The sequence below is a fragment of the Cupressus sempervirens genome, chromosome 8, assembly GCF_028749045.1.
Source record: "Cupressus sempervirens isolate cs-2001-9-10 chromosome 8, ASM2874904v1, whole genome shotgun sequence".
In the NCBI taxonomy this organism is placed as follows: domain Eukaryota; kingdom Viridiplantae; phylum Streptophyta; class Pinopsida; order Cupressales; family Cupressaceae; genus Cupressus; species Cupressus sempervirens.
The window spans coordinates 34,518,742-34,530,379 of NC_143125.1; positions in this window are offsets into that span (position 1 = coordinate 34,518,742).

An 11,638-nucleotide genomic window follows, 5' to 3' on the forward strand; every position below is an offset into this window, starting at 1 on the left:
ATTGATAGCCCTCATGAGCTTTGAGTTATGACCCTCAGAAGATCAACCTCAAAATAGACTTAGAGAACCTTGGGGACTCCTCGGTACAGGGTGGTGACGGACAATAGAGGGTCTTTGTGGTTGGAACAAGGGTGTCACTAGGGTTCACCCACCCACTCGGAGCTAATGGCACTGACTTGTAGCCGTTAGGAGTTAGATTTTGAAAATTTGTCAAGAAAGGTTGACCCCTTTGACTTGTATCATGAAAGGTTGCTTTGTGCCTTGCTTGATTGTTTGAAGACTACTCCATGTGTCACTATATTTCTTGGAAAAAAAAATTACTTTTGAACATCAAGCTTGCAATATTATCAATTATTGTCAAACTTTTTCAACCAAGTGAAAACATCAAGTGCAAATATTTGTTTGCATTTTTTGCTAAGGGGAGTTTCATAAATTGACTTTGATTTTCTATGTCTCTAGTGCTTGAACATGCTTAAAATGGCTCTTTGATCTTAGAGCTATTGGTATTTTCTAACTTCATGGTCTATGATATGCATACTAAGAATTTCTTTCACTAAATGGTTTCCTTGATCTATTGACTACACTTAAATTTGTTCACTTGTCATCTCTCTTTCTTTATCTACATTGCTATTTGGGATTTTCATAGCTCTTGACTTGATTCACTAGTGTTGTAACCTACTTGTAAAATTTGTTTGACAAGTTTACTCATTCATTTCTACCTCTCTTTGACATGTGAACACTCTACCTCTCTAGTTTGGACATCAAGTTATCTTGTGTCACCTTATTAGCTTCCTCTAGTCTCCTTTATGCTTTATTATCTATTTACCACTATGGTATTCAAACCTTGTGCTACCAAACCTCAACCAAATCTAGATGATCATGATATCCTCCATGCCACTAAAGAGTTTCAAGATCTATATTTTCAATACAAAGAGCTAGAAGAGGCAAATAATCTTTCTTACCTTCATCTCTCTAAGCACACGATAGAAATCAATTCTAAACTTGAGAGAAGGTTAGAGGAGAATATTGCATTCTTAAATTAATCTCCCTTAAGACCTTTACATACACATGGGTCATCTTCTTCAAGGTCTACATATTCTACTCCAAGACATCAAATATCTTCATCTTCTAGATCTAAAGACCTCTTTAGAGAACAAGCAAGTGATACCTCCTTTGAGCCTATGCCAAACTTTCATTATGGACCTATCTTTGACCAAGATAGTGATGAAGACATGGATGCATTCTATTCACTTAAGAAACAACAAAATTATCGTGGAGAATTTTTGAGAGAACTTTTACTCCATTGGAAGATTCTCATGATAACATCTTGCAAACACTTCTTGATAATGAATCCATCACATTACTAGACAACTCTAGACCTTATGAACCCAAAATCAAACCTCCATGGTGGAGAAATTATCATTATTGCCACTTCCATGGAAGAAAATTTCATAAAACTAAAGATTCCATAATGTTGAAACATAAAATCTAAGATCTCATTTATGATGAGACTGTTGATACCTCTAATGACTCATGTGTCACAAGATCATGCTGATGAACCTATGTCAAGTGATGATTTCCTTGACACCTTCACTTCTTATAACACTAATAAACCTTCGAAAGCGTCAAAGCTTTCCAAAATGCCTCCACCAAACAAAGAACCTAATTCTTTCCATATAGACCATGCGTACCCTCAAGGGCTACAACTAAAAGAAAAGCAAGCTAACCTTCACTTGTCTGCAAACCTTTTCCATGCTACTAAGACTAAAGATCCTCAACATTCATGCAATACTATGATTACTATGCCCACTTTAGCTAATCCTGCATTATTTCTTTAAGATTCTATCATGCACACCTCAAATTTTCCCTTGTCCTTAGAAGGTGCTACATATCAAGATGACTCTCAAAAAGAAAAATATATAAATAAAGATCAAGATCAAACACCTTTTCATCTCATCCAAAATTTCACCTTTCTATATCCTGTGTGTTACCCACCTTCTACATATGATGAGGATACCATTTCCACTACCTCCATTGAGCTTACTAAAACTTATGGGAAAAGTGATCTTTCTATGCTATATAAAGAAACATGTCAAGATCAAAGTGTCCCCTCATGTTCTACTTCTCCATATCCACTTAAAAACTATGCTCAAGATTCAAACACTCCTATCAAAGGTCTTTCTCCTATAAAAGGTACTCATGAGTCTATTGATAATTTGGTCATGCTATTCACTCTAAAGATGTTGAAATCCCTAGTCACTATCCCTTTGCATTTCCTAATTCTATCCTTGGTCCTTATCCATCTAATCTAAAGTCTTCAAACCTTCTCCTACACTTTCTATGTCTAGCTCTCCTAATGTACCTCAAGATCAACAAGACATTCATCCTAGAAAATAACCATCCACTTAACCATCTAAACCAGTCATATCAGCCTTATTCATCCATAACTCCCAAATCTTTTGGAAGCAATTTGGATGTTCAACACAAGAAATACAATAATACATTAAAAAATAGAGATCATTATGTCTCATCTAATCAACATGTGAATGGACATAACGAAAATATATTGAAGATACCACAAAGGTTCACTATTCAAAAAGTGAAATCAGAGAAAATATGGGTTCCTAAACCCATTATTGAAGAAATGTGTTATAAAGTATCCAAAGGAAAATCTAAAGCTATATGGATTCCAAAGTCTCTCTTGAAAGACTTTAATATTGAACATAAATCTAAGTTGACATTCAATATTCCAAAGGCTTCCACTCCATTTTCTTTCAAACATCTTTCTCAAAAGCTTACAAATATTCCACTCAATCTTATTCTAACATTGTCCTACCAACTCATACATCTAAACCTTGATCTATTTCCTCCATGATTCCTCCATCATTTGAAAACCCTCCAAGGTGTGTGTAAATGTTGATCTTCCCCACTTTGTCACCTACCCTTATGCAATGTTTTCAAAGCTACACTTACCTACTATACATACTCATACACTCCTTCCAAGGAATGAACTCTTATCCTACTATCATCTCACTTCCTTCACCCTATCAACATCATTGAGCATATTTATCTATGGTCTTCTCTTATCATAACTTATCTTTCTTATAGGAACACTATCTAATTTGAAAAGTGTTGACCTATTTCAAAAAAATAAAATAAAAATAGAAAAGAAGATAAAAGTTGTGTCTTGGTGAAACCCATTATTTGTGGCACCTTGGTAGAAAAAGTAAAGAGAAATAAATTCACTCTATGGTGAAAACCACTTCTTGTTTCTCTTTGGATAAGTGTCATGATGAAAACCTGGTAAACATGCATCATGTGTAATTCTTCCATCATCCATCTATTCCCTCTTCCTCTTTGATCTTGACAATTTTGAGCTATCCTTACGTATTGGCTATCTTATCCGTGAGATTCCTTATTTTACTTTCTCATTCACTCATAGCCTTCATATCCAACTTCATATCATGTCATTATGCATATGCTATCTTGCTTATTGGCTTTAATTGCTTATCCTACATGTTATCTTCTTTCATGGATTTCATGGCTTATTCCAAATGTGCTTCATACAACTTTTCAATATGAAAGTCTTTCAAAACATTATACAATATTATGACTCTTTATTCTTTCAAATGCCATGATTGGTTGCAAAATGGAAAAAATCAAGTATTCTAATTGTTCATCCTTACTTTCTAAATTTTTCTTATTTGATTAGTTTGATAAAAAATAGTTTTAATAATCATAATGTCAGCTTTATGTCAAATAAGGAAAAAACAAAAATTTTAATAAGATATCCACAAGCAATTATCTTTCATATAGTTATAAATGCTCTTAAAATTGTCCTTATAGCCTTGTATCACATGAAAATATGATTTGCAAGAACTTATTCAATATCTTCCTCTTATAATTCCTTACAAAGAACCTACCAAAATACAAAAACCATATACAAAAAAAGTACACATTTTACATCATAATACATCATAAATTTTAGAAATTCTCCCCAATACCACACCCCTCCAACTTTTCATGATGTACCTACATTCCAATATCATAAGAAAATTAGTAACTTATTGTATTAAACAAGATAATCATCAATTCATTAAATCATTATGAAGAAAATAACATAAGAAGTATATATACCTAGTCGAGTATTCCAATAGGGTCCTCTCTCTGTTTTAGGGTCTCCAATAGAGCTTCATGATTAGTATTAGAAATAGTAAAAAGTTCTTTTACTTTTGGTCTTCCTTGATGCTTCAATAACTTTACATTTGTTGCTATAATAAGATGCAAATATATGAGAATTACTTTGTGCTTCTCATACTCTTCGAATGTAGGAATTTCGTTCCTTCTAAGCATGTATGTCCGCAACCATGTTCCAGTAACAACCACTAAACCAGTAGGATATGTGAATCCATCATCATCTATGATCGGTTGTGCAAGTTTTTGTTTACCTTTTACACAATGTGGTAACCAATAATTGGATTTCTTATCATTCCCCTGTGCTGTAACCAATGCAAAGACATGTCCTGGCTGAAGTAGATTTGATAGATGGTTATGCTCAAGTGAACTTTCCATGTCATCATTTTTTATAGAGGGTATAATAGACAATGGAGTAAGATAATGTGGAGCTCGTGTGTCCACCAACTCACTTGACTCATAGTGATCCCAATCACACTAAAAAAAAGGTACGACAAAAATGAGCTAGTTGTCGTGTCCAAATGGTCCATGTACTAGAATCAGAGCTCTGAAATGAATGCATTTTTTATGAGTCTCTCACTATAGCACAATCTAATCTATCACCTATGGACCCTTCCTCAACCAACCAAAAGAACCTACATACCACTAAATCAAGAGTCCCCCTCTGTGATAATGCTAAACTACACTAATCAACAATGCTATGAGCATCAAGAAGCTCTGTTGTTGAAATCTTTAGTTGCTCCTTAACTAGAGCTCTCTTCACACATGCCCCTGCTCCATCATGTTCCCCTTTTCCATGGCCGAACTCAAAAAAACTCCAAATATGAGGCACCCCTCTCTCTACATGTATCCTACACAACCAATAAAACATGTGAGCATTCTTGAATTGACCTGTACAGTTATCTGACCAAATAATATGTCTATCCATAGAAATTGCATGCTCATGTAAGAAATCAAAAAAAATCTCGAAACAATGTTGCACAAACTCGTGAGAGTGAGATCTATCATCACTCATAAAAAAATGATACTCTCTAATAATCTTTTGATTATCTTCCACACTATCAGGGGCATGTCTATATGTTATGTGAACAAAAATTACAATCTGAATGGAGTTGTAATACTGAGATTGTGTCTCATTTTGAGGTTGCAATGTGTAGTTCTCAGCAAAATCAACAACTAATATAATAGTGCCAATGGGAAAAGTATCCTTACACATTCTAAATTGTTGATCTAACCACTGCGACCTATGACTATGTCTTGCATACTTGTAAAAAAGATTTGCCTTGAAATCTGAAATAAAATTAGCCACACTGATATCTTTTCCACCCAATTCACATCTAGAGCTCTCACTCCCACTCTTCAATGTGTATTTCACCGTTTCATATACCCTTTTTTTTAGTATTGTCTTTCCAAGATCTTGTTCGCACCCCTCATGGAAACATGTGTCAAACTTGGATAAGCCACCACATTTTGAACACTTCTCATTTAAACAAGCATTTCTATAAAAAGAACAACCATCAACTCTATGACATAAGAGTTGATCTAGCAAGTCTCTTGATGATTTTGGAAGCCCACTAGCCCCACAATCCTAAAACATTTATTTACTATGTAAAGTAGAACGGATGGAGCGTAATAGTTCATGGTGCATAGAAAACTCAATATGATATTTGCAACAACATGTATTTTGAATTTTGAGTGGCTGACAATAAAATGGCTTCAAAGATTCAAAAGAACTTTGTGATATATGAAAACTTGGATGACTCTCTCTAAATTGTTTGAACAACATAGTTTGACTTATCTCCAAATGGTGTTTAAGATGTGGCGTGCGGTCTCTGATGCCAGTTCTCAACTTTAAAACATCTTTAGCATTGGGTGATACTCGTGAGTTAGAGTGCCAAAATTGTGTAATTTATTCTTTCACATCGTCAGATAGGTTCTTATCAAAACGTGAAAGTCTTCCACAAAATGCCCATATTTCATTTTGAAGAGGATCATCAATTTTCTCTCGTCAACTAAGTGCTCTTCTCAAAGTGATACGATTTAGATTCAAATCAATACAAGTTTGTCTCATATATCTACCCTTTCTCAAATGATGACTTACCAAAGAGGTTGTAATAACCCTTTGAGCATCTCTATTATCCTTCTCTCTGCTATTTTTCCCAATGCTATTGAGAGCATTGAAAAGATTCTTCACAATAATGGCATTTCTTTCCAACTTTTTATTGACATGAATCTTCAATTTGGAAAGCATAGGTCTCATTTTTTGCATCTTTAATAAGTGCATGAAAAGCTGACATTGCTCTACCACTGTTTTGTTTTCGAAAAATATCTAATATAGTCTTGAAGCCCATAAATGAATGGTTCTTTCTTATTTTTTTCCTTCCAAACTAGTAATAATCATTTCATCAATTTCAAATATCCATTTTGGTGTTTTAGAACCTTCATGTCGATTATAATTAGGAGATATGTAAGATTCTTGTGCATTAGGTTCTTGTGCATTGTCATCTTCGACATGGTCAATTATGCAATTTGGATTATGACTTGGTGGCATTTCTTTTTCAAAATTTTCATTCTCCAAATTTTCAATTTTGGGATTATCGTTTTCAATAGGACCCCTAGGGACATATGTCATCATTTAATAAGTCAAAGGGGACCATAAGTCACCCTATGACCCCCTTTGACCCATACAAACGATTTGAATATGTCCCTAAAGGTCCTAGAACCCCTAGGGACATATGTTGTCATTTACTGGGTCAAAGGGGGTCATAAGTGACCCTATGACCCCCTTTGAACCATATGAACAATTAGAATATGTCCCTATGGGTCCTAGGATCCCTAGGAATATATGTCATCGTTTAATGAGTCAAAGGGGGTCAAATATCAACTATGACCTCTTTTGACCCATATGAACAATTCGAATATGTCCCTAAGGGTCCTAGGACACCTAGAGACATATGTCATCATTTGATGGGTCAAAGGAGGTCATAGGTCACCCTATGACCCCCTTTGACCCATATGAACAATTTGAATATGTCCTTAGGGGTCCTACAACCCCTAGAGACATATGTCATCGTTTAATAGGTCAAAAGGGGTCATAGGGTGACCCATATGGCTCATTCGAATATGTCCCTAGGGGTCTTAAGACACCTAAGGACATATGTCGTCATTTAATAGGTCAAAGGAGGTCATAGGTCACCCTATGACCCCCTTTGACCCATATGAATGATTCGAATATGTCCTTAGGGGTCCTAAGACACCTAGAGACATATGTCATCGTTTAATGGGTAAATGAGGGTCATAGGTCACCCTATGACACCCTTTGACCCATATTACCCATTCAAATATGTTCTTAGGGGTCTTAGGACACTTAGAGACATATGTCATCGTTTAATCGGTCAAAGAGGGTCATAAGTCACCCTATGACCCCCTTTGACCCATATGAACGATTCGAATATGTTCTTACGGGTCTTAGGACCCGTACGGACATATGTCATCGTTTAATGGGTCAAAGAGGGTCATAGGGCCATTTGACACATATTACCCATTCGAATATGTCCTTATGGGTCCTCTGACCCCTAGGGATATATTCGAATCATTCATTGGGTAAAAAGGGATCATAGGTCACCCTATGACCCCCTTTGACCCATATGAATGATTCGAATATGTCCCTAGCGATCCTAGGACCCCTAAGGACATATGTCATCATTTAATGGGTCAAAGGGGGTCATAAGTCACCCTATGACCCCCTTTGATCCATATGAACGATTCGAATATGTCCCTAGAGGTCCTAGGACCGCTAGGGACATATGTCATCGTTTAATGGGTCAAAGGGGGTCATAGGTCAGCTTATGACCCTTTTTTACCCATATGAATGATTTGAATATGTTCTTAGGGGTCCTAGGACCCTTAGGGACATATGTCATCGTTTAATGGGTCAAATGAGGTCATAAGTCACCCTATAACCCCCTTTGACCCATACGAACGATTCGAATATGTCCCTAGGGATCTTAGGACCAATAGAGACATATGTAATCGTTTAATGGGTCAAAGGGGGTCATAGGTCACCCTATAACCCCCTTTGACCCATAAGGCTCATTCAAATTTGTCCTTAGGGGTCTTAGGACCCCTACGGACATATGTCATCATTTAATAAGTCAAAGGGACCCTTTGACCCATATAAATGATTCAAATATGTCCTTAGGGGTCCTAGGACCCCTAGGTACATATGTCATCATTTAATGGGTCAAAGGGGGTCATAGGTCACTCTATGACCCAATTTGACCCATATTACTCATTCAAATATGTCCCTAAGGGTCCTAAGACCCTTAGAGACATATGTCATCGTTTAATGGGTCAAAGAGGGTCATAAGTCACTCTATGACCCCCTTTGACCTATATGAACGATTCGAATATGTCCCTAGGGGTTCTAGGACCCCTAGAGACATATGTCATCATTTAATGGGTCAAAGGGAGTCATAGGTCACCCTATGACCCCCTTTGACCCATATGAAAATTTTGAATATGTCCCTAGGGGTCCTAGGACCCCTAGAGACATATGTCATAGTTTAATGGGTCACCCTTTGACCCATATGAACAATTCGAATATGTCCTTAGGTGTCCTAGGACCCCTAGTGACATATGTCATCGTTTAATGGGTCAAAAGGGTGTCATAGGTCACCTTATCACCCCATTTGACCCATATTACTCATTCAAATATGTCCCTAGGGGTTCTAGGGTCATAGGTAACCCTATGACCCCCTTTGACCCATATGAACAATTTGACTATGTCCCTAGGGGTCTTAGGACCCTTGTCATCATTTAATGGGTCAAAAAGAGTCATAGGGCCCTTTGACCCATATTACCCATTCGAATATGTCCCTAGGGGTCCTAGGACCCCTACGGACATATGTCATCATTTAATAGATCAAAAGGGGTCATAGGTCACCCTATGACCCTCTTTGACCCATATGAATGATTTGAATATGTCCCTAGGGGTCCTAAGACCCCTAGAGACATATGTCATCATTTAAAGGGTCAAAGGGGGTCATAAGTCACCTTATGACCCCTTTTGACCCATATGAATGATTTGAATATGTCCCTAGGGGTCCTAGGACTCCTAGGTACATATGTCATCATTTAATAGGTCAAAAAGAGTCATAAGTCACCCTATGATCCCTTTTGACCCATATGAACAATTCGAATATGTCCCTAAGGGTCCTAAGATACCTAGGGACATATGTCATTGTTTAATGGGTCAAATGGTGTCATAAGTCACCCTATGACCCCCTTTGACCCATATAGCCCATTCGAATATGTTGCTAAGTGGCCTAAGACCCTTAGGGACATATGTCATTATTTAATGTGTCAAAGGAGGTTATAAGTCACCATATGACCCCCTTTGACCTATATGAACGATTTGAAAATGTCTTTAGGAGTCTTAGGACCCCTAGGGACATATGTCATCATTTAATAAGTCAAAGGGAGTCATAGGTCACCCTATGACCCCCTTTTACCCATATGAATGATTTGAATATGTCTCTATGGGTCCTAGGACCCCTAGAAACATATGTCATCGCTTAATGGGTCAAAGGGGGTCATAAGTCACCTTATGACCCCCTTTGACCCATATGAACTATTCGAATATGTCCCTAGGCCTCCTAGGACCCCTAAGGACATATGTTATCGTTTAGTGGGTCAAATGGGGTCATAGGTCACCCTATGACCCCCATTTGACCCATATGAACGATTCAAATATGTCCATACGGGTCCTACGACCCCTAGGGACATATGTCGTCGTTTAATGGGTCAAAAGGAGTCATAAGTCACCCTATGACCCCCTTTGACCCATATGAATGATTCGAATATGTCCCTAAAGGTCTTAAGATCCCTAGGGACATATGTCATTATTTAATGGATTAAAGTGTGTCATAGGTCACCCTATGACCCCCTTTGACCTATATAGCCTATTCAAATATGTCCTTAGGGGTCCTAGGACCCCTAGGGACATATGTCATCTTTTAATTAGTCAAAGGGGGTCATAGGTCACCCTATGACCCCCTTTGACCCATATGAATGATTCAAATATGTTCTTATGGGTCTTAGGACCCTTAGAAAAATATGTCATCGTTTAATGGGTCAAAGGGGGTCATAAGTCACCCTATGACCCTCTATGACCCATATGAATGATTCGAATATGTCCCTAAGTGTCCTAAGACCTTAGGGACATATGTCATCGTTTAATGGGTCAAAGGGTGACCTATGACCCCCTTTTACCCATATGTCCCATTCGAATATGTCTGTGGAGGTCCTTAGCTCCCTAAGGACATATGTCGTCATTTAATGGGTAAAAGGGGGTCATAGGATCCCTTTGATCCATATGAATGATTCGAATATGCCCTTAGGGGTCTTAGGACCCCTAGGGACATATCTCATCATTTAATGGGTCAAAGGGGGTCATAGGTCACCCTATGACCCGTTTTGACTCATATTACCCATTTAAATATGTCCCTAGGGGTCCTAGGACCCCTAAAGATATATGTCATCGTTTAATGGGTCAAAGGGGGTCATAGGTCACCCTATGACTCCCTTTGACCCATATGAATGATTTGAATATGTCTCTAGGGTTCCTAAGACCCCTAGTCATGCAGGAGCATCCAGAGGTATAAGGGCAATGTTGTGTCACCCAAAAAAATGTACTTAGACTTAGTTTTTGTTTCATGTGTTTTCATTTTTGGATACCCATTTGCGTCAAATAAAGGTCCCAACTCTCACAGTTCCACTATCAATGTTTTAGGATAGAGTATTTGAACACCTTGAGATACGTGTAAATGTTGGAAAATAAGAGTATGTAATTGAGCCATTATTTTGGTGAACTAGGAGGTGTAAATTGGCCAGATGAATGTAATTGCAATTTAGAGCATTCTAGAAAAAGAATCAGGTCAAAAAGCCCCACGGTTTGAAAGTTATCGTAGTTTTTCAATTTTTGAAGACCTCATAAGAATGCTTCAAAGTTAGTTCAGGGGCATTAAATGACCTCAAAAAAGGCCAAAAAATGGGCAACGAGTGAAGTTTTCCATAATGCTATAGAGCACTTCGAGAGCTTTTCAAAAATGTAAACGGTTCATCAATCAAAGCTACGGTTCAAAAGTTATGCCTCCCAAAAGTTCAGTTACCGTTTTTGAATTCTTCTAGATTTGCACCAACTTCTAACGTGGCTTCTGGAGCCTTCTACTTGGTTGGTGGATGCCTACTAGCACTTTCTAGAATGTACTTCTAGTCCTTAACCCTCTAAAATCTATTTAAGGACATTTTTGGCATTGTAAAAGGCAGTTTGGAGTGAAATTTGAGAAGAAGTACCAAAAGGAGAAATTATCTCCAGTTTTGTGCTATTGTAAGCCCTTAGGGCATGTTTTGAAGTCTATTTTCTCTGTACTGAATGTACTAT